Raw genomic sequence first — 22,441 nt, 5'->3', positions numbered from 1 at the left:
GCTCCAGACTGATCCTACAAGAGCTCTGGTAGGAGCTGCCCCACAGAGATGGTCCTATCCTCAGGCAAAAGGGCTGGCCTTTTTCAGCCCCACATCATTCAGTTTGGGGCTGTGAGCTGCGCCCTGCAGAGGAGATAGGAGGGGGTAGTCTGTAGGGGAGGGAGCTCCCCTCCGTGGAGGGCAAAGCTCCTTTGCCATTAGCATCCAACCCTCACAGGAGGGGTGGGTACATCCTTGCAAAAAGGGATCTAGGCAGGCACCAACCGTATCCCCTTCAGGTCTGGCAGACCTCCCTTCCATGAGCAGGGACTCAGATTATACCTGTGTTCTTTGCTGCTATGAAAACCCTCCTGCTTAGCTGTCCCCGTGGCACTGCACAGCCTTTTTAGTGAAAAACCACATGGGGAGAGGCAGGGCAGGAGGCAGAATTTGCCAACTGCTCTTTGACCAAGCCCAGGATTCTGAACTTGGGGCCTAGCTGTGGACCTTCACTTCCTAATCGTCACTTCCCCTGCAGTTCCCAGCCCTCTTGGGCTGCCTGGAATGCTCACAGTTCCTGCCTGGGGTCCCCTGACACAGACTCCATCCCTGGCCTCTGACTTTGCCTCACAGGTCAAGAACCAGTCCTGTCTCTCTCATGCACACCTGAAGCTGACACATCCAATTTTGCCTTTGTGGGTTAGTGTCATACCAGGCTGTACAGCATTTTTATACCAGGGGCCCTGCTGGACGGTGAGAGGACATTATTCTTCTTATCCCTGAAGTCTGAATGCTGGCTTCATTGTGTTTATGACCTCCCTCTGTTTGGGAGAGATAAAGATGGAAAGAGAGATGGGGCGGATTTTCCACCACATAAACACATTTTAATTAACTTGCTTTGTCATTTTCTCAGACATTTCCCTTAAGGATCTTGAGCCATAGTCTGCAGGACCGGGTCAGGAAGCCCCCTAAATGACACACAAACAATGTGATTCCTCAAAGCAGCCTTCCCCGCGAGTATTTGTCATGCGTCTCTGCTCTAAGGTCAAGCTCCTTCTGCATTATTTTGCCCCAGGTTGAGTTCTTCATTGTCCCTGAACCGGGGAGAAACTGGGGTGGAGGGGGAGGGATGGAGGAGGAGGGCAGTTACATTCCAGACTGTCCATGCTGGTCAGTTGCTAGCCCTAATGTACCTCATCACTCCCTCCTCGTCAGGCTCTCATGTATGTGCTGCCCCAGGGTAGACACTGACATTAGATCCTTTCTGGACCCTCTCATAGTGAATAATTTCTGAAAACTTTCCCTGAGATAGTTTTCCTAAGAGGAAATGACACAAAACAGCAGCAGTGAGCCTGATGGACAGTCTCTTATCTTCTCTGAAACAGCTGTAAAGCCATTGATAGAGCATTGAACATGAACCCAGAAATGAGCTTTAAAAGATAATTTTCAATAAACTCCAATGGAATATATCAGTTTAGGCAGAACGATTCTCTACATGTCTGAGTTCAAACTCCATGAATAGAGTTTGTCTCTTCATTTATCGCCTCTTGGGATGAAGGATCTAGTGTGTCTTTGGTTACGATTTACATTAATAATCAATGAGCTTCTTATGGACATACTCTGGCTGTGTCATGGTAGGTAATCCATTTGTCTCTACTGTGGATGGATTTATGTGGCACTTGAAAAAAATCTACAGTGTCATCTCCTAACTTCTCTTGTGATACCTGGTGTAGCAAAAAGGATAGATGATACGGTTCCATACAATACCAGCTCTGTGATTTGGAATAACCCTTAACCACTCAGAATCCTGTTTCCTCATTTTTAAAATGAGGAAAAATAACTGCAGTTAATTTTATAGGATAGTCATCTTGATCAATCAGTGTGCTAATTCCTGGAGTATTATAAAATGTCTTCTGAGATATAACGTATAAGCTTTTATAACCCATCAATCTGTGGAATAGGACTTTTTTTTTTTTTTTTTGCGGTACACGGGCCTCTCACTGTTGTGGCCTCTCCCGCTGCGGAGCACAGGCTCCGGACGCGCAGGCTCAGCGGCCATGGCTCACGGGCCCAGCCGCTCCTTGGCATGTGGGATCTTCCCGGACCGGGGCACGAACCCGCGTCCCCTGCATCGGCAGGCGGACTCCCAACCACTGCGCCACCAGGGAAGCCCTGTGGAATAGGACTTTTATAATTTTGTATTTCTTGAACTTTGAGCTGTGCAGCAGAATGTGCTAAAGCTGTTCTCTTTTATTTGATTTCTACTTAATATCCATTTCCTGGGTACCTGGTCTGTGGGAGGCTTTCTGAGGGACATCTAGAATCAAATGGAGAAAGATGCTGATTTTTTCCTCTAGGTAGATATGGGGAGAGAACAGACTAGCCCACAGTTTGGTAATTATTGGGCAGATGAGCCAGAGAAGAGGCGCAGAGAAAAGGGCCAACTCACCCATCCAGTGTGGAAGCGTTCGTGGAAGGGTTCATGGAAGGGAGCAGAAAGGAAATCTCATTAAGTAGGACAGGTAGAGATGTGGGAAAGAAGAGTAACAATTTTTAGCATAAGTCAGGTTTTAAAAATGGATTTATAGATTAAGAAGAGAGATCTGAGAGGAATTTGTAGCTGGACTCAAGCAGTGAGAGATGGGGATAATGGAGGCCTGTGACAAGAATACTACAAAAATTGGGTGACTGGGAAAGAAGCTGAACTAAAAGGGTAGCAGCAGGAATGAAAAAAAAGAGGGATGGCAGTAGAATTCTATTGGTTAAATATGGCAAGTGGAGAAAAAGAAAGGATTAGTAAATAGTCCTAAGACTTTGTGTTTAGGGGATTAAATGGTGACAGTGCCCTCAGAGGAAATAGAGAAGTCAAGAGGAAGAGCTGGTTTTGGAAGAAGTTTGATTGATGGAGTTCTCAGAGTGGAAGGGCCATATTTTGGCATCATGGAGGCACTTGCTATAACCCCATGAGAGTAAGAGGGCTTGAGGGGTAAGGGAGAAACAGCAAACAATCTGTAAGTGAGTAAGATGAGGCAGAGGAAATGGAGGAGGTGACAGAGGATTTGCAATCAGAGATGAAAGAGAAGAGGTAAAACAGGGCATTATCAACATGCATGTCCAGGGATACGGCAGTTTCCAGGAAGTGGTGGTCTACTGATCCAGCGAGATGGGAGACCCCATTGACTGATGGGTGAGAGCAGAAAGTGAAGTTGCAGGGGATTCACATGTGCTTTTTGTGTTCTCAGTTGTCCTCAGTTTTGTCTTTAGACCCCAAAAGACTATATCTTTATGTTATTTTGTGCTTAGGTCCTTAACTTCTGATATTGTTTTTGGCTCTTTTTCTGAGGTGTCATCCTTAGTCGTCTCCCTTTCTCAAGGAGCAGAGTCTCTTCAGTTAATCTCAAGATGGAAATACAAGGGCTTGTAAAGGGGGAAAAAAAAGTCCCGAATGCTCTGTTTCTGATACAAGTCTCGATTCTGACTCAGCATTTGATTCCCATTTTGGAACCTTCTGGGCTTTGGATAGTCTATACACCAGCATTTCCAAAAGTGAATTCATAGTAACTTTATTTTTCTAACATTGGAAAAGCTGGGCTAAATAAAGTTAACAGTTTTCTTTTAGAGGACTTCTCAGAGTCTTCACTATGGTATTATGCATCGTAAATCTCCAGGAGGGAGCCACAGTGTTCAGCATTTCCCAAATGTATTTGGCTAATGAACTTTGTTTTTTAAAAAAATCGAAAATTTTATTTCCTAAAAAAAAGATGAGAAAGAGAATATGATTAGCTAACTTGATAAAAAATATTTTCATCACATTTTTACAGGAAACAAAATGCATTTTTCACAATTTTGCCAGTATCTCTCACTGTAAGCCAAATCACAGCAGAATATATTCTAGGAGGTGGGAGTCTGCAGTCCTGTCTTAGACAGCTTGATCTAAGGATGGGTAAAATCAGGACCCATGAAGCAGGGCTGAGGTAGGATGCCATGAGGGGTAAGGCTGGGTGGTCAAACTGGAGATGCAGGAAGAAGCCTAGGATGGAAAATGGGTTGGGAGCCATACCAGAGGGGTAGAGGAGTGGAGGGAGAGTGAAGCTAGAGGCTCAGGAAAGTGTGAGCACGGTTGTATGTGGATGTGTTTTGTTTTTTATATTCTGCAGCTGACTTGTCCACATTGGAAATCGTTTGCCTTTCATGTCTTTCCACACGTCCCCTAGAGAAGCACTGGGAGTCTTCTCAGAACCCCAGTTCCCTCCTCTGTGAGATAGTACTGACTTCCTAAAAGTTCTGTGACTGTGGAAAGAGATGCCATCAGCAAAGGGCTCTGCACAATGCCTGGCACATAGTGGTCCTCAATCAATAGACTTCCCACCATCCTCCACTTCTACTCACCCCACCCTCCCCCCAGAGCCATAGGAGAAGACCATGTCCTGGCTTCAGGTTATGGCCATGAAATACCCCTTGGCGAGGGACATGGAGTCGAACTTGGTTAGGGCCTCATGCTTGCTCAGGCCTGGAGTGGGGAATCCTGTGATTAGCCCTGTGTCATCCTCTGGGGGAATCAAGGGGATTCCTAACTTGGATGATGCTTTCCAAACCCCCGACTTCATCAGTGCAAAGCCTTTGTGGTTTCCCGTGTGTCCTCTTCCCTCTGGCCTCCCGAGCTCTGGACCCCTTAGAGCACACTCGCATTGTCATGACTTGGCTTCTGGACTCACAGGAAGAGTCCTGAGCAGTTGAGAAGGCATTGACCAATGCGACCTGGATGTGCCACATTGAGTGTGAGTATTGGTGGCCTTTCTTAGGAGCCTTGTCTTACTCTGCTGCTGAAACGTGGGATAAGGTCTACTTAAAGCAGTGGCAGGTTTTACAGCAGCCGCCGGGCACTGTGCAAAGTCTACCGCATAGGGTTCTGGGAGTCCTGGCAAACTCAACAGCTGTGTGTCCTTGGAAAAGTGTCCTTGCTGGGCCTCACTTTCTTTTTCTATAAAATGCAGGGATTTTACAAGATTTCTAAAGTTCCTTCTCATTCCAACAGTTTGCAAGCAGCTTGCTGTCAGCAACTTAGCTGCTACCCTGGTCTGACACAGAAGCAGAACATCTCAGAAGTGGCTTCTCTTGACCCAGCCCACTAAGCAAAGCAGGCTTCAGATTAGGGTCAAGAAAAGTCACGTTTTCTTCCCTCCACTGCAGAGCTCCGCGTTGGGAGGACACACATCAGCTTACACACCCCCACTCAGAGGTGGCCACACAGGTACACACACACACACACACACGTGCGCGCGCGCACACACACGCACATCAGAGCGGAAGGGAAGGGAATCTGATCTCTTTGTGCATTGCCTGCCTTCTTCTACTCCCCTCTCTGCTTTTGGCTGAGAAGGGCAGGGCTGTTGGTGCATTTCCCTCCTTAGGATCCCTCCTGGCACCTCTGCGTCAGAACATTCCTGACTCCTGCGTCTGACAAGCTGTGGGATGTGCACGTGTGCCTGATGCCCTCACGTGGCTAATGTGCTTTATATCATAATAAGAGTGGTCAACACGTACAGTATCTTGGCACGGGCTTTTCCTCTGAACACGGGGAGAACTCAGCTGGTGAGATGTGTGTGATCGTTGGGGAGCTCGCCTTTGCCTGTTGCTCGGGGGACTGTGGGGATGCTGGGTGAGAGAACTGGCTCAGCCTGAATGGATGGAGAGGCGGGGAAGGAGGAGGTGCCATTTCTTGTAGGGGAGGGAAGCCAAGTCAGACAATGGAGCCAGGAGCCGAGGGGAGCAGAGGGACCCAGGAGCAGGAGCTGTGCTCAGGGCTCACAGTGATGACACGCACTGCAGCAGGACAGTCTGGACTCATCCACTCACCGGATCTTTATTGATTACCTACTGTGTTCCAGGCACTGTGCTCAGTTCTGGGACCTACTGGGGAAGAAGGCAGACCTGTGGAATGTTCTCATGGAGCTTAAAGCACGGAAGGAATGCCGGCTAGGGAGCCATATTGCCTGAACTCACAGCGGGGACCCGATATTTAATGGAGGCATGACTTTGGGCAACTTAGTTAACCTTCTGGGCCCCGGACTCCCCTTCTGTAAACTGAGAACAATAATAGGCCCTGCCTGAAAGGGTTGTTCTGCAAATACTCAGAACAGTGCTCTGTACATAGTAAGCACTCAATAATCTTCTCTTCTTTGCCTTTCTTCTTCTTCTCTTTTAAAATAGCAGCTTATTAGGGGGACGAGCAAGATAATAGGAGATATAGAATACAAGACTTTGGTTAAAGAAGTGTGGCATGTCAGGATGCCTGCCCCTGTAACATGGGGATCACAGAAGGATGCCAGGGGTGAAATCTATCCTACTTTCCTGCTCTTAGTGAGACTAAGCTCATGCTATCTGCTCCTCTCTGCTTCTGCTTAGTTCTCACCTCCTTACAGCCCAGTGAACATTCTCTGTATTTTCCTGACCTAGGGCAGCACTGCTGTTGGAGGAGGAGGGAAATCTGAGAAAGATTGAGGAGGTCAACTTGAACATGCCTGTTGGGATATGACAGATGGGAGGAAGGCTGAAGTGAGGAAGCAGGACAGCCCAGGTCCTGGCTCCAGGGCCTGGGTGGCTGGTGATGCCTGACCTGATGTGAGGTGTACAGGGGAGGGGCAGTTGGGACCAGATAAGTTTTAGATGCTCACAGATGTCCAGGTGGAGATGCCCAACAGGTAATTATAGTGAGGGAGCTCAGGATGAGGTGAGGTCACATCTCCTATAATATCTGAAATCAGGGCATACAGCACAGGCGACGATTGAAACTGATTTACTGACTACAGTGAAATTGACCTAAATAATGCAACGCAAACGTGGAGTCTCTAAAATCAACCACCATCTCCTCATGCCTTACAAGTTAATCCCAACTAAATCTCATACTTGTCCATGGAGAGTTGCTAGTACCTGCCCCTCCCTGGGGAGAAGAGCTTCCCCGGCTGGGAAGTCCAAGTCCCAGTGTAGCCTCTGCTGTCGGGAGCGGAAACAGCAGGCCATGGTCTTGCGGAGGGAAGCTCTGACCCTGGAGGGATGTCCCATCAGAAGGACTCTCCCAGGACTGGTCCCCTGGACAAAGCCTTCTCATTGTACCCTGGCCTCTGATGCCTCCTGTTTGATCAGAACAGTGCAGGGCGGTGATTTTAATCAACATGGTCTTGAATTCCGCTGAGCCGTTGACTAGCCATACTGGGCCTCAGTTTCCTCATCCAAAATGACACCACTCTGTGTCAGTATATTGTGAAAGTCGAGCACATAATAACTATCCATTAAATATGAGCTACTCCCCAGGCCATATCAAGGGATGTTTACAAAAGTGATGGCCTCGTTTTCTACAAAAGAGGTGGGATATCAGATAGTCACTCTTGGTCTAGTTTCTTTGTCTGGTTTCGGGAGCCATTTGGGAGAACCAGCGCCGTGACCTCCAGGGGTGAGCTGTGTGCACTCCTCTCCCCCCACCCCTCGGTGGAATTATGCTGATCTTGCCTGGCTACGCGCCTCTCTTCCTGAGACAGCCTGGAGATGCATATTTATGTATTTCCAGTCACACCCCCAGAGCTCAGATTTTCCTGTCCTTGGTGTCACTTTAATTAATACACTCCCGTGTGCTGGATGACAAAATTAGGTTGCAGGGGTGGCAGGCGTTTATATCACGAAGGGAGAGAAAAAGGTGTCTTGCATCATTTTCCTTCCTGAACTCCGTTATTAATCTTTGCAATCAATACTCCTTTATTTTTGGCTCCAGGAGGTGGTAGGGTAGAATCAGACTGTCAAGCCATTTAAGGCCACATCTGCGTAAGTAATAGAGACGGTTTGTTACTTTCACTCCAGGTGAGGTCATGTGTCCCTGGCTAGATGTGCCAGGGCCAAGCTCTGTGATTCTCATGCCAACTTTATGATATGTTTGATTTAGGTAAAGTGCCTGGAACCTGCTGGGATGAAGTTGTTATTAGTTTTCACTTTTCATCTGTAGTTTTCACTTTAATTAATACCATAAGAACTAGGATCTCATGCTTTCATTACCATGTTAACCCTTTACAACCATCGGAAGAAGCAGGGGAAGGTAGGAGTGTGGACTAGATGGCTCTTTAGAGACCTTTGGATCTGTGTGTTGACATCCTTCATCCTGAGCCCCAGGGCTTTGAGTGCATGTCTTGGGTTGGTCACTGCCCAGGTATGACCCTGGGGCTGCTGGAGTTTTCTTGTATGGAAAGGAAACTGGAGTGTATAATAGAGGAGTTTACTGAAATATCAGTCATACCTATTTCCCTGACTCTGCACGGGAATATACTTCAGCAGCAACACTAATAATAATTGGAATGACAGCATCGATGCATATCATTTACTGGAGAAAGAGCGAGTTATACAGTAATGTGCTAGAAGTTGGCTAAGTGCTTTACATAAAGTTTATCATTTGTTTGTTACCATGTTGAACTATTATTGCAGATGAGGAAACGGAGGCAGAAAACCAGTTCACACAACTGGTATGTAGCAGGGCCTGGGTTCAAATGTAAGCTTATTTGAACCAAAGCCAATGCTCTTCACTGGCATACAGCACTTAATAAGACATTCATGCTGAAAAGCTGAGAGGGAAGTCTCCAAGTTGAGAGGGGACCTGTTGTGCCCTCCTGAGTTTCATTTCCTTTGGGGAAATGAAACCTCAGGTTCTATTATCTCTGCCACCACCATCTCCAAGGTACCCATGGCTACAGCTTCAAGCTCGGCTCTCAGTAAAGAGACAGAACTCATCCCTTGGGTCCCCAAGCACAGCTGAGGTTGGCTGGGACTTCGAAATGCTTCCTCAGCCCGTGCAGGATGATAAAACATGAATACCTTCAGACATTACAAAAGATTAAAAAACTGAAAACGTAGACTGTGAGTCGAAGTGTAGCCTCAAAGTCATCCTCTAATTCCAAGAGAAGAGCATTTTGGAGTCAGACACCGCTAGGGAGTCTTTGCTCACACCCCTACGGGCTGCAGGACCACATAAGTCACCTATTCATATGCCTTGGCTTCCTCACAGGAAAATTGAGATGTTCATATTAGCTCTCTTGGGTTTCATGAGGGTTTTGACAGGTGCCTGACACATAGTAGGTGTTCTTTACACAGTATGCTTCTTCTTGCTGAAGGCTCTTACGTGTGAGCTCTCAGGCTGTGATCTTTGACTCCCAGCTAGGAGCTCCTTACTGAGACCTGACTTCTGTGTTCCTGTTCTACTGCACATCAAGGTCAAGTGACTGTTGCAGAGCCTCCAGAAGAGAAGAAAAGGAGAGAAAAACGTGGCTGAGGCAGCAGAGATGTGTGCTTATACATCCTTCATCCACTCAATCAAATGGAAGCGCACTGTCTACTTAGTGACCCTTGTGATCTGGTTATAAAGATCCAGGGACAGCCTGGCCCTGGTGCTCCAGGTTCTGAATCCCAGGAGACACGGGAGGTGGCTGTGAATGTGGATGGCCTGTGAACATGGCAGGAGGGGGACATTTGAGGCAGAGCCTTGATTTTGGCAGACGCAGCAGTCTGGATGGGTGGCAGACACAGGGCACCCCATCTTTGAACAACATAGTCCTTTGAAGGTTCCCATGGAATGCTCATTTCTCTTGAAGATGACAGCCAGCATCTTCCTAAAATTTACCATCAACCCTCCCTGCTACATCGAGGAAGGGGTTGGCTTCGCTTTGGGTTTGTGGCTGGTTTTTGTGCATTTTTCTTTCATCCCTAGGCACCGTGGGGACCATATTATGCTGCTAAGGGTCAGGGAAGCCCACAGAGACCTGAGCAGATACCTTTGAAGGTGGTTAATTTGCTTTGCCCCATTAGGTGGGTTGTGGCCACAGCCTTGGTGTGACTTGATGACAAGCTCTCGAGACCTCTGCTTCTGGGGAGGCGGCTGCCAGCTTCCCATAGGGGCAAGTCTCCTGGCATCTGGACAAACGGGATTTTAATTGCTAGAAGCCTGTTCTTTGTGGGGTCCTCCCCTCGGTAGCTCTGAACCCTAACAGACACTGAAAAATGAGATTCCAGTTTTCAGAGAAAAGAGTCCATGTGGTGCTGCTGCTTTGTCAGAAGAGGGAATCCTAAATAAGATGAGGTTTTGAGTTCCAGCCCAGGCCATAGACTCATGAGATATCACGGTGAGGGGAGATCTAAGAGAGCATCTTGTCCAGGGGTTTCAGTCACGAATGTTTACAGGACTGGGTAGAGAGTGTCTATGAGAGTCTAAGAGCACTGGAGCTTGTGATGACCCAGAAATCACATGCCCACGTTAAAACCATTCGAATTTAACACAAACACTACGCTGGACCAATCCAGCCACTCCTGGACCTGTCCTGAGGACTGGCAGCTTATAACCATGACACAGCCTAGTTTTCTCATTGAATAGTTAGGGAAACTGAGGCAACCATTGATCAAGTGTGTCCCAGGATCCAGCACTATTCTCAGGGCTTTTCCTGAATTCACTCAATCTTGTGAGTAGCCCTGTTGTATAGATGAGGAAACCGAGGCACAGAGAGGTTGAGCATCTTATCCAAGGCCATAGAGCTAGCAGTGTAGTGTGATACTCACAACCAGTCTGACTCCAGCACTGAAGCCCTGGACCCCTGCCCTGCACTGTCACCCCAGGACGGGTGCCCCTCAGAGCAGGGAGGTGCCGTGTTCTCTAGGCAGAGCCCAGAACCCAGGTCCCAGACCTCCCAGAGTCACCAAACTAGCCCATGTTGCTTCCCTAACTTGCTCCTGTTTCTCAGGAGGTACCACGTCAAGGTGTAGAGCCAGGCTTTGCAGCCGGAACAGACAGGTGTACATGCTCAGCTCTAGTGCTGATGCTACATGGTCTTGGGTAAGTTGGCGTAAGTCTCTAATTCTTGCAGAAGTTAGCTCGCCTCACAGGATCCTGAGAATGAGGACTGTAATAACTTCCATCCAGAGCTATTACAAGGATCCAGTAATAAAAGAGGAGATGGCACAAGGAAGGCTTGCATATATTTGGATGCCCCCACTAAGTGCCGGAATCCTTCTCTTTGTCCACCAGGCTGCAGAAACTTTTCCAGAAATTTCTCTGGGGTGCTTTATCTAGTGTTCCACAGCTAGGTGTTTTGCTCCCATCAGACAGTCTCCTGTTGGACACTGCAGAGTTGTCCTGAGTGTTTTGCCCAAACCCTAAGAAGTTAATGGGATGAATAATTAGCTTAGAGAACAAAAAGCAGGACCATGTGTAGTTCTGCCAGCATCCCAGTGCTGCAGCTGTAGGCAGTGTTCCTCTGCTCGGACACAGGCAGCTTCCGACGGTGCCTGCCTGGGGACTGAAGCAGACAGCCTCTGTCACTAGCCAGAGAGAGTGTCAGATCAAGGCCGTTTGGCTGGTGGGACTTTCTGGGGTGGTGTGGCTGGCACCTGGCATTGCTAATGGTGCTAGAAGAGCCTTTTGTCCAAGAGAAAACCAGCTGTAACTGAATGGCCCACAGCAGGGACATCACCCGAAGTTGGAGCTGGTTTGGGAAGGCGTCTCAGTCATCTCAAAGATACAGGCCTGGGAAAGCTCGGGATCAGACAGACCAGCAAGCTCAACTTGGCCCTGGCGTGGGACTAGCCCTAAAAACGTCATCATTTCCTCATCTAGGAAGGGGTCGAATAACTTGTCACGAAGTGTGTTTCCGTAGATGAAATGAGCTGACCCTCATGTAGCACCTGGCACAAAGTAGGGCCCCCTCCATCCCTGAACCAAGCAAGTCTCATCAGTATCAGAACATACCTCTGTCCTCCCAACTCCCTTCCCTAACCTCTCCATCGGCGTCCATATCCTTGTTAAGTGATTATTCTGCAGACTGATTCAGAATGGCTAGCATCCTGTGGCTTCACGTTCAATTACAGCTGGGTTTGTATTGTTCAATAACAGACTCACATGCGCTAGTATTTTCTCTCCAGCTTCCCCACATGGCAAGGGCCTGAGTCTCCGATTTCTTGTGCAAGGAGTGCTAACTGCCCAGGCCCATAAACACACTCAAGTTGGCAAGATGTGTCATGTGCTATGATTCCTGCACTAGATGCTTTGGTTGGTTTGCCCGTCATACAAATCTGCCTCCTATGAGGCCATTCTGCTAGCGAAGAACCCATAGCTGCTCGTTTATTTTAACATTTGTCAGAGCAAATGACATCCCTTAATCTGAGTGTCCCAGCCCTCCAGCCATACCCCTCTCCCTCTTTCCTCTCTTCTTTCTGCCCTGGAGTCCTTCCATGCACACACATACATGCACACACCCAGGCCCTGAACACATGTGCACAGACGTGCATGCACACTCACGTGCAAGCATGTGGGCTCACTGTGACTCCTCAGCCCTGCCTTCTAAAACACGTGCGATAGCTTTCTGCAGTACCTTCCCTACTGCCCATTGTACAGGACGTGCCCACCTGCTCATCTCCCACATGCTTGGACCCTGTAATTGTCCAGGGTACACCATCATTTTTGCTTTTCCATCCCATTATACTAGCCTATAAGTATTTTATGAATAATTATTTCCTCAATCCTATCCTTAGTGCTTCTTGGTTACTTACCATTTCTGCTCCCTTGTAGTAAACCATGAGTAGTTCTCAGGAGGTTTTGCTCTCAAGACATCCATGGTTTGAAAATACTATCACCTTTGCACAGAACATCTTTTATTCCCCCTCCAATGTCAATTTCCGCTTTCTCCTTAATTCTCAACTTAAGCCCTGCCTTTCCTGCTAACCCTGTCTCCTTTTCCCCACCCTCAGTCTCTCATCTGCCAAGCTGGGATAGGTTCAACATCGTGTTCTAATGACTCTGAGCTTATTTCTAGCAATATATTCTGCACGATATTTTTGATCGTCTGCTTACTTGTTAATCCTCCACACTTAGCTATGGGCTGCCTAACATCACTGTAGGATGGTGATCGAATGTGTGGGTTTTTGGATCAAGCCAGTCCTGAGTGGGGAGATGGCTCTTCTACTTGCTGCTTCTGTGGCCTTCCATAGTTGCTTAATCTCCTTGAGCCTTGATTTCTTCATCTCTAAAAGGGAGGGATAATAATAACTTCATGAAATGATGGCCAAGGTTAAATGAAGCAATACCAATGAAGTCTTAGCACAGTGTCTGGAAGTTAGCATTATTATAGCTTTCTTCTAGCATATCAAGTGACTGCATGCTGGGGAAGCCGACATAATAGAGGGACTCAGTCAGACATCTGGAAAGAAGGAGCAGAGGGAGGGGAAGAGAGTGAAAACAAAAGCCAGCAGGGAGAGGGGAGACTCAGGCTGTTTCTCCAGAGCACGGAGGATGCAGGCTGTGCCAGGAGACAGTGAAGGCACCTTCACACCCTCCCGGAGGGCTGCCGCTATGATTTGCATTTCAGTCACATTTATGACAGCCTCATAATGGATTAAGAGCCCTAACACTGATATATTAAAGGTTAATGGTGCATCCTGCTTTTGTATGGATTTGTGGCAGCAAATATTTGTGGGTGCGGAGAGCTGGGAGCCAGTCGTGTTCTTGGCATGGTGGTATTGCCGCCTGGTGGAGCTGTTTGTGTGGGGCTCCCACCGAGTAGGAGGGGCATGGGAGCTAGGGAGGCAGACAGCAGCTGCTGGGGATTCAGACCCAGGAGGAGACTCTCAGCCAGTGCTGATTTCCGTCAGATCCATAAGGAAGCTTGATCCTGAAGCTTCCAGACCCTGAGAAGGAAGCCCGTGGAGAACCCAGCCTGATCCCTGGGCTTCTTGGTGATTTGTTCCTGGCCTGGCTCTGACCGTGTAGCTCTGTGCTGCACCTCCTGGCCCAAGGCTACAGCTCTCCCATTCAAACTCCCCAAGCCATCAGTATGCTTGCTTCTCTGCAGATGACGGGCCCACGCTTGTCCTGAAAGGACACTGGTCAACCCAAGACCTTTCCAACAGAATATCCAACCTAGATAATGGGAAAGTGAGAAAAAGGCTAATTCGTTAATATATTATTCATGCACGTAATAACCCTTGTTTATTAGAGCATCTACTATGTGCCAGGCACTGTTGTAGGTAGCGGGAGATATTACCACAATTTGGCTGGAACTTCCCCGGTTTTAGCACTGAGAGTCCTGTAACCCAGGAAACCTCTCCTGTGCAAACTGGGATGATTGGTCATGCAGGTGTAGACACTGATGACATTGCAATAAACCAGACAGGTCCCATTCTAGGGGGAGAACTGCCATGAAACAGCCTGTTATATATTTCTTTGTTTTTATCATATAATTTAAAGAGGGTGGTATTTTATAGAGGGTTGTCAACAAAGATCTCATGGAGAAGGTGACATTTGATGTTCCCAAAGCACTGAGGGAATGAGCCAATTAGAGATGTGAGGGAAGAGTATATATCACATGGAGAAAAACAGCTGCAGAACCCCTAAGGCAGGAAGGCAGAGCAGCCAGTGTGGTGAGAGGAGAGGTATTGGGTCCAGATTGTGTGTGACCTTTCAGGCCATGTGAGGATTGGGGGTGTTTCTTGGAGAGGTGAGAAGCAATTGGAGGGTTTCTAGCAATGAGGTCACATGATCTGACTTAGATTTTGAAAGGATACCCTACTTATCCCCCGAGTAACAGACTATAGAGTTAAAGGTGGAAGCAAGAAAACCACTGGGGAGATGATCTCAATATCCAGGTAAGAGTGGTTCATCATGAACGTGATGTGAAGCAATGTGATTCTGCATCTATCTTGATGGCAGAAGATATCAAACATGCTGAGATTGTATGTAAAATATGCAAGATAGAGGAATCAGTAGTGACCCCGTGGCTTTTGGCTACAGTATGTCAAAAATAGAGCAACATTTGACTGAGATGGATGAACTAAAAACAGAGCAGTTTTGGTGGTAGGTTTGCGGATTTGCGATTCAAGAAGTTGGATTTGAACATGATTGGTGTAGGGACCTAATAGCCATCCAAATGGAGATGTCAGGGGGCAGCTGCCCAAAGTCAGCGGGGTGGATCAGGGCTGGGGTGGTCCGTTGGAGTCATCAGTGTATAGATGTATCTACAGCCAACTGACCTGACCAGATCGTGGTGAAGGGGGGTCACCAGAGAAGAGAAGGAATCTGTGGATTGAACCCAGGACACCCCAAGGTTCAGAGTCTGAAAAGAGAACAAGAACTAGAAAGGAGATGGATAGGGAGGCGCCTGCAAGGTGGGAGAGCTAAGAAAGGGTGCTGTCCCAGCAGCCAAGTGAGGGAGGGACAGATTGATCAGTTTGTCAAGTAAATGCTGGTGGGTGGGAGTAAAGTGAAGACTGGGAATGGGCCACTGTGTTTGAGAGATCATTAATGACCTTGACAGAGCAGCTTCAGTTGAGTGGTGGGATGAAAGCTTCAGCTAGGTTCATGAGAAATGGGAAGAGAGTAATGGAGGCAGTGACCATAGACAGCTCCCTGGAAGAACTGGAGAGTGGTTGGAGGAGGATGGGAACTCAAAGCAGGATTTTTTTGTAAAAGATAGAAGATGTATGTGTTTGTACGCTGATGGAAATGACCTATAGAGAGAAGCAATTTCATGATGTGGGAGATAAAGATGACACCTGGAAGGGCAATGTACTTGAGAAAGCAAGAAAGTCTGGGATCCAGGAGACAAACAGTTAGAAATAAATAGGAGCAAAGACAGAGCCAGTGTTTTGAAAAGCAGGTATTTGATGGTTTTTGAAAAGGAAGTTCTTTATAGAGAGACAAATTTCCCTACTGATTGCTTCTACTCTCTTAGGAAATTGGAAGTAGGGTCCCTTGTCTGAGAGTCATCTAAGAGAGTGAGAGGGTGAATTGAACAGGAGAATTTAGATTGCCAGGCAGCGTTAGGGGTCCCTTGAGTTAGTGGTCGTGATTCTAAAGTTCGGCCCGTCACTGTGCTAGTCTCCAATTTGGATTTTCTCCAGCCATATTCAGCTGTAAACACAGAGTTGTTTTTAAACTAGATTTGATTCTTCCAGAAAGCATGAACTCAGCACACACTGTCAGACCATATGAGGGGTGACAGGGATCCAGAGATGTACACAGAATCCAGCCCTGAGGGAGCCCACTGTCAAGGTGGGGGAAACAGGCATGTCAGTAGCCACATGAAGTCCAGGAGGTAGGATAGACTAAGCGGGAAGCACATAGAGGGGGCATGGGCCCGGGGGGAGATCCACTCTTTCTACTGGAGATGACAGCTGAGCTGATTCCTGGAAGGAGGGTGGGTTTTAGTCACATGAAGGCAGGGAACTGCGTGGGGAACAGACAGTGAGCCTGAGTGAAGGCTCAGAGGCCTAAGAGAGCAAGACATCCACCAGGCTAACACCCGAGAGCAGGGTAGTCTGAGAAGAGGCTGGAGGAGGTAAAACCGGAGTGCAGAAGTCTCCATGGGCTGAGCACCCTTTGCCAATGGTATTGGAGGTCCCCGGATTAGACCCAGTGAAAGATGTGGATATTCGACCTCTGCCACGTGCCAGGGCCTGGGCTCGGTACCTGGCCCAGAGTTATGTGGCCTGACTGAGGTGATCCTTCAGCACCTATTACTGAGCCTTCCTCACTTTCAGGGTCTAGACTGCATTTAGCAAATCACAAACATGTGATGCATATGCCCTTCTTTCAGAAACTCATGTCTAGCCACCCCCATCTGCTTTGGCAGCCAAGGGCACCTGAGCTGGGCTGAATCCAAGCAGAAAATGTGCAAGTAAGGGAAACTCCAGCCTGCTTTGGTGAGGGAACCTTGGTCCTGACGGGCCCTGGATGCCCAGGATGGCTCAGCCCCTTGGGGTTAATACGGGCATGTTTGTTTTGCTCCGTGGATGGAAGATGCGACTATCACAGCCCCTTGGAGCCCTCTCCCTACAGTCAGCGGGGCACGAGTGTAATGGGGCGGGAGAGAGGCCTCTTTCTTCCAAGCAGATCTTGGCTGCAGGGGCGGTTGGTGGAAGGGGTGGACGTGGAGGTGACAGAAGAGCGCAGAGCTAAATTCCCAGGGCCCAGAACTGACACTTGGGCAGCAGAAGGATTTGTTAAATCATTCAGATCACACTTGTGTTTACAACATAATAAAAAATGCAAATTTTACAGAAATACATTTATACAAAGTGGAAGTCTCACTACTGTTCATTGCACATTCCTCCTGTTTTTGTCCCTATATTTACATGCATTTATTAATGGTTACTCTTTATAAGAATGGAAATATACTACATACAAATGCATTGAGGGTTTTTTTTTTTTTTCCTTAGCGTACTTTGGGCATCTTTGAATTTCAATAGTAATCAAAAGAAATGGGATTTGGAGGGAAAAGAACGTGGAGGGAAGATTGGGGGAGGGAGTGAGCACACATCAGCTGGGTACCCGGTACCCACCGGGCCCTCTGTGACTGGCACGTGGGGCACACTTCTGAAGAAGGGCTTCCTGGCCTCCTGTGTCCTACAAAGAGGCATTTTCCTGCCACGTGACCCTCATCCCGGTGGGTCACTAAGTGTCCTCATACGGTGTTAACCTGACAGTTTCCTGAGCTGGGATACAGTCACTCAGATGACAGCCTGTGGATACAAAGGAGCCCCGTGTAATATCCAGCATCGCCTGCCCCAGCCTCCCAGGGGGGGCCCTGGTCCACGTAAAGGGGGCCATTCTGGGGGAGAGAGGCTGATGAGCTTCGAGCCTGCCGGCCTCTGCTCCTTGGAAGGCAAGCGTCTCCAGGTCTGAGCCCTGCCCTCAGCAGTCTCTACTCTCACCTCCTCCCAGACCAGGTCACGAAAAAGTGGTGAAGAAACCCACGCCCTCGATGTCAGCTCCAATAGCTAAAACACCCCCCTGCATACTTCATATAATCACTTCCTCCATCATTTTCTGTAACCCTTACTTTGCTTTATTACTCTTCGTAGCACTTTTCATCACTGGAAACATGATATCGGCAGTCGGCTGACTACGTCCCCACAGGCCACATCTGGCCAGCAGCCTGTTTTCCTGCAGCCTGCAAGCTAAGATTGTTTTTCTTTTTTTGAAACATTTTACAATGTTCTAAAAAAGAAACCCCAAAACACAAAATCAAGGAATATGCAACAGAGTGGTATGTGGCCCTTACTACCTACGTACGTGCTCCCTGTCCCTTCCCAGAAAATTTGCTGACCCCAGCATTTTGTAATTATCGGTTCTTTTGTTTGTTGCTCATATGTTTGTTTCTCTCTCCCACCTCCATCATGCAAACTCCCCAAGAGTGGGAACTTTGCGTTGCTCATATCCTTAGACCTAGAACAGTGCTTGACAGAAGCAGATGCTCAGGAAATAGGATTTTTTTTCATTGGATGAAAGAAAGAATGAAGACCCTGAGATGCCTTTCAGGGCCCAAGGTTGAGAAGCATCTTGGAGTGTCTCAGCCTTCACCTGAGGTCCTGTTCACCTTGAAGAACCTAGGTCTGGGGTGGAGAGAATGGGAAATGTGGCGGAGCCCTGGGTTGGAGCCACTGCATGGGAGAAGGATTAGAGAGACTGGAAGCACAGGGGGAGCCCTGGGAAGAAGCTCAGGAAGGGCAGGGAAATGGGCAGCTCTGGTACCCAAACGTCCCAGAAGGAGGCTGTGGAACCTGACCAGGCAATCCCAACTGATTGGCACAGCACCATTCTTGTCGAGTCAGACACGAGAGAGAAAAGTGAGGGGGCTTCCCTGGTAGCGCAGTGGTTAGGAATCCACCTGCCAGTGCAGGGGACACGGGTTTGAGCCCTGATCCGGGAAGATCCCACGTGCCACAGAAGCAACTAAGCCCGTGCGCCACAACTACTGAGCCCACGAGCCACAACTAGTGAAGCCGGTGTGCCTAGAGCCTGTGCTCTGCAACAGGAGAAGCCACCGCAATGAGAAGCCTGCACACTGCAACACAGAGTAGCCCCCGCTCGCCGCAGCTAGAGAAAGCCCATGCGCAGCAAGGAAGACCCAACTCAGCCAAAAATAAATAAAGTAAATTAATTAATTGGAAAAAAAAAAGAAAAGAAAAGTGAGGCTGCCAGAATGATAGTAAAGGCATCTGTGGGCTGTAGTTACGACAGCTTCAGGTTACAAGGATGAGCGTCCCCACCTGCCTGTAACTTTTGGGGTACTCCACTATTTCCTTTTCTCTCACTGTCTCTTTTTCTCTTTTTGGCCGCATCGTAACATGTGTGATCTTAGTTCCCTGACCAGGGATGGAAGCCGTGCTCCCTGCAGTGGAAGCACAGAGTCCTAACCACTGGCCCACCAGGGAATTCCCATTCCTTTTCTCCTTAAGCAAGAATAACAGGGCTTTGGGATTTTGATTTATCAGACCCGTGATGATGGCAACCCCACAGTTGTTGAAATCTGTTTTACATGTACTGTATATTGATGCTCCTCTTGTTGCAAGTGTATTTATCTTCATTGCCAATGTAAGTATCTCTGTAACATGCAAAGATGTATTTATACATTCTGTGTTATTGATTTTTCTCATGCTGGAAACAAATTTATCTCTTTTTTAATGAAAATGTACCTGGGAAATAGTAAGATTGACTTACGGAGAAACGTACCGGGAGGGAGGGAGGTGGTGCCGGCCTGGGTAGACTGTCCTTGGCCACAGCTGAAGGAGACATTGTGGGACTTGCAGGAGGTGCCTGTTTAATTGGAGGAAACTGCTCTCAGAGGCAAGGGATGCTTACAGAGTTCTTTCGTGAGACAGTCTGATGTGCTCACAGGAGTCAGCTATGCTTTCAGCTAGGGAAGATCCCAAAAATCAGCCATCCAGGCCAGGAGATGCAGAGAAGCAGCTCCTATTGGTCCCAAACCCAGTTTCAATAGGGTTCAACTGAGTAAAAGATACTGGCTCAGTGGAAAGCATGGAAGAGAGGCTAAGCTTTGCCATGGGAGGATTGTAACACTCGTCGTTACTAAAAGGTGAAGTAAGGAGATAGGCAGCCGAGCACAGAGCTGGGTGCCAGCTGCTAAGTGTGCATGCCTGCACAGGACACTTAGTCAGTCAATCCAGACCCAGGCAGGCTTCCTTTTCTAGAAATCCTTTCTTTAGCTCTGGCCAACAGGCTAGGTGCTTCTCCTGTGTGCTTCCAGGACCCCTCATGCAGAACTCTGCTTTAGTCCCTCTCACATTGTTTAGTTACTGTTGGTTTACCTCTCTGACCACTCATCACCCTTCACTGTGAACCCCTTGATGAGGCCCACCATGCATTCCTTGCCTATGTGCCTCTGTGCCTTACCTAGTACCAACTAACTAACTAGCTAGCTAGCTGACTGTGGATGAGACACCTGGTTGGATGACTTCAGCCAGTTGCATCATGCATGATTTTGGTTTATAGAGACAGCACGTGTGACAGGAAGATCTCCTCCATCTCTGTGGTGAGGGTGCTTGGACACTTGCTAGCAGTTGTTGCTGAAGAGACTATTTTGGGAAACATGCTAAATTAGGTGCTGCTAGCGCAGCCTTCTCCAGGCTAAGCCTCCCTTGCTTGTTTGGATGGGCGTCTTATCTGATGTGAACATCTATCTTCTGCTGACTGATGGCTTGGAGCCTGGATGGCTGGCTGTTCTTTATTCCTCCTTCCATGTCCCTTCCAAAACTGAGCACTCTGACAAGAGGATGAGTGCCCCAGGGAGATGACAGCTTTGGTCCATGAGCAGTCAGGCCCTCCCGCCAGATTCCAAAGAGCCTTAGGTTTAGTCACTCTGAAATATGATGGTAATACTTCCTGTGTGTTAATGAGCTTGGAGACCTTCCTTGAAAGAGGCAATGTGCGTTTAAGTTGGGAAAGATCCTTCTACACAGACTCACGGCTACAGGAGGTGATGGAGGCCAGGGGGCTGGCACAGCAAAGATGGTGGTGGTGTTTTGGGGTGGGAACAATGACCTCTAAGGGGACAGAAATGGACATGAAGCCATTAACATTTGGGCTGCCTGCTTGCATTCCAGAGATGCTCCCTGAGCCTCTGGCCAGGAGCTCCGTTGTGAATAAATACCAAGAGGAGAGAGGAAATCTACATTTCAAACATGGGGATGAAGCAGTAGTGCTGAACTCCTTGGCAATTACACATTCATTCCAGACTCACCGAAACTGCAGTAATTTAGAGCAGTTCAGTACTTAGACTCAACTGTGTAATTCATCCTGATGTTTCCCATTCATCAAAGCCTTGTGTTTGTTTGTATTACCATGAGAAAAATTAAAAATGCGGGAAAAAAAAAGATCCCTCTTCCTTTCATTACAGGCAGATTACGACAGAGTTACAACCCTTGGGGCCCTTTAAGCAAAGGAACATCTTACTTCAATTAGATATAAATAATGAACAATAATTAGAAAGATTTCTTCATCAAATTTGTTATTTTGTGTTTTCTTTCATCTGTAATGTATTGAAACGAATCCTGAGCGTTTCTGGGCCATGTAGCAGTGCCTGAAGGAATTCCATGGAGTGTGTCTCCAAAACAGGAGGAAGCATTCATTGCTGGTTCCTCTGTGTGCAGGCTGTGTAGGCAGGCAACTGCCCTGGATCTAGTGCTGAGGATGGAAATACTGGGCTACTTTGGCTCCATCTGCTGAGGACCCAGCCATATAATAATAGCACAGAAGTATTGCTACTAGTTAATGGGCACTGAGTTTACATCATTCACTGCTCTAAGAGTTGAACACATATCACCTCATTTCATCTTCACAGCAGCCTCTGCTACAGGCTCTGCTTCTAGCCCTATTCTTTTAAACATTTGGGAACTGAGGCACAGAGAGGCCAGCTAATTTGCCCAGGCCCATAGTGTTAGTGCTGGTGGAGCTGAGAGGCAAGGCAGGTAGTTGGACTCCAGAGCCCCTGCTTTACCCATTCTGCTGTGCTGCTTCCTGCAATCACAGTGAGATCTTACCGCCATAGAAGCCATGCAGGGTATAGAGATGGTCAGGGAGGTGGGGGATGGCGATGTCTTCCCACAGGGAAAGGTGGCAGCTGGAACTTCAGGGTGTTTGCGGAAGTGTATCAGGTGGATGAGTGAGATAAAGGGATTCCAGGAAGAGGGAGCTCCATGGTTTGGTGCCATAAATGGGGACTGTGTGGGATTTCTCATTTCAGCCTTGGCTTTGGGGTCCTGTGGATGCAGGAGCAACAGGGGAAGATGAGATCAGAAGATGGAGGGTGGTGTAGATCAGGTGGGAATGACTGGATCTCTTTGTGGGAATGGTAACTCAGTGAGAGGTGGGGATGATGATTCTGGTTGATTAAGAGGAGAGACAGATTCCCAGAAGAGAAATAAATAAAGAGGGATCAGGTTGGAGCCTGGAGAGAGAGACTGGCTCACCATTGAGCTTTTTGTTTTTTGCAGTTCTGTCCTCTCAGCACACAGAGTCAGGTACTGCTCATCTCGGGACAAGTGAAAACTTTATGCCAGTTGGTCCTTCCTGATGTGACTCTTCCTTCTGTCCCAAGGAAGGCACTGTTCCTCTGCCCCCAGCTCAGACATCTGCTCCTGGACAGCT

The 22,441-nt window shown here is 48.0% G+C and overlaps 1 protein-coding gene across 1 annotated transcript in view; it reads left to right on the top strand.

The window, feature by feature from the left end:
* The window catches only part of GRID1 (glutamate ionotropic receptor delta type subunit 1), a 662,424-nt gene that overhangs the window by 585,044 nt on the left and 54,939 nt on the right, over positions 1-22,441 (top strand). The window lies entirely within an intron of this gene.

Source organism: Neophocaena asiaeorientalis, unplaced genomic scaffold (genome assembly GCF_003031525.2).
Source record: "Neophocaena asiaeorientalis asiaeorientalis breed wild unplaced genomic scaffold, Neophocaena_asiaeorientalis_V1.1 scaffold714, whole genome shotgun sequence".
Classification (NCBI taxonomy): domain Eukaryota; kingdom Metazoa; phylum Chordata; class Mammalia; order Artiodactyla; family Phocoenidae; genus Neophocaena; species Neophocaena asiaeorientalis.
Note: the sequence above shows the minus strand (reverse complement) of the source record. Positions and strands in the feature narration are given on the sequence as shown.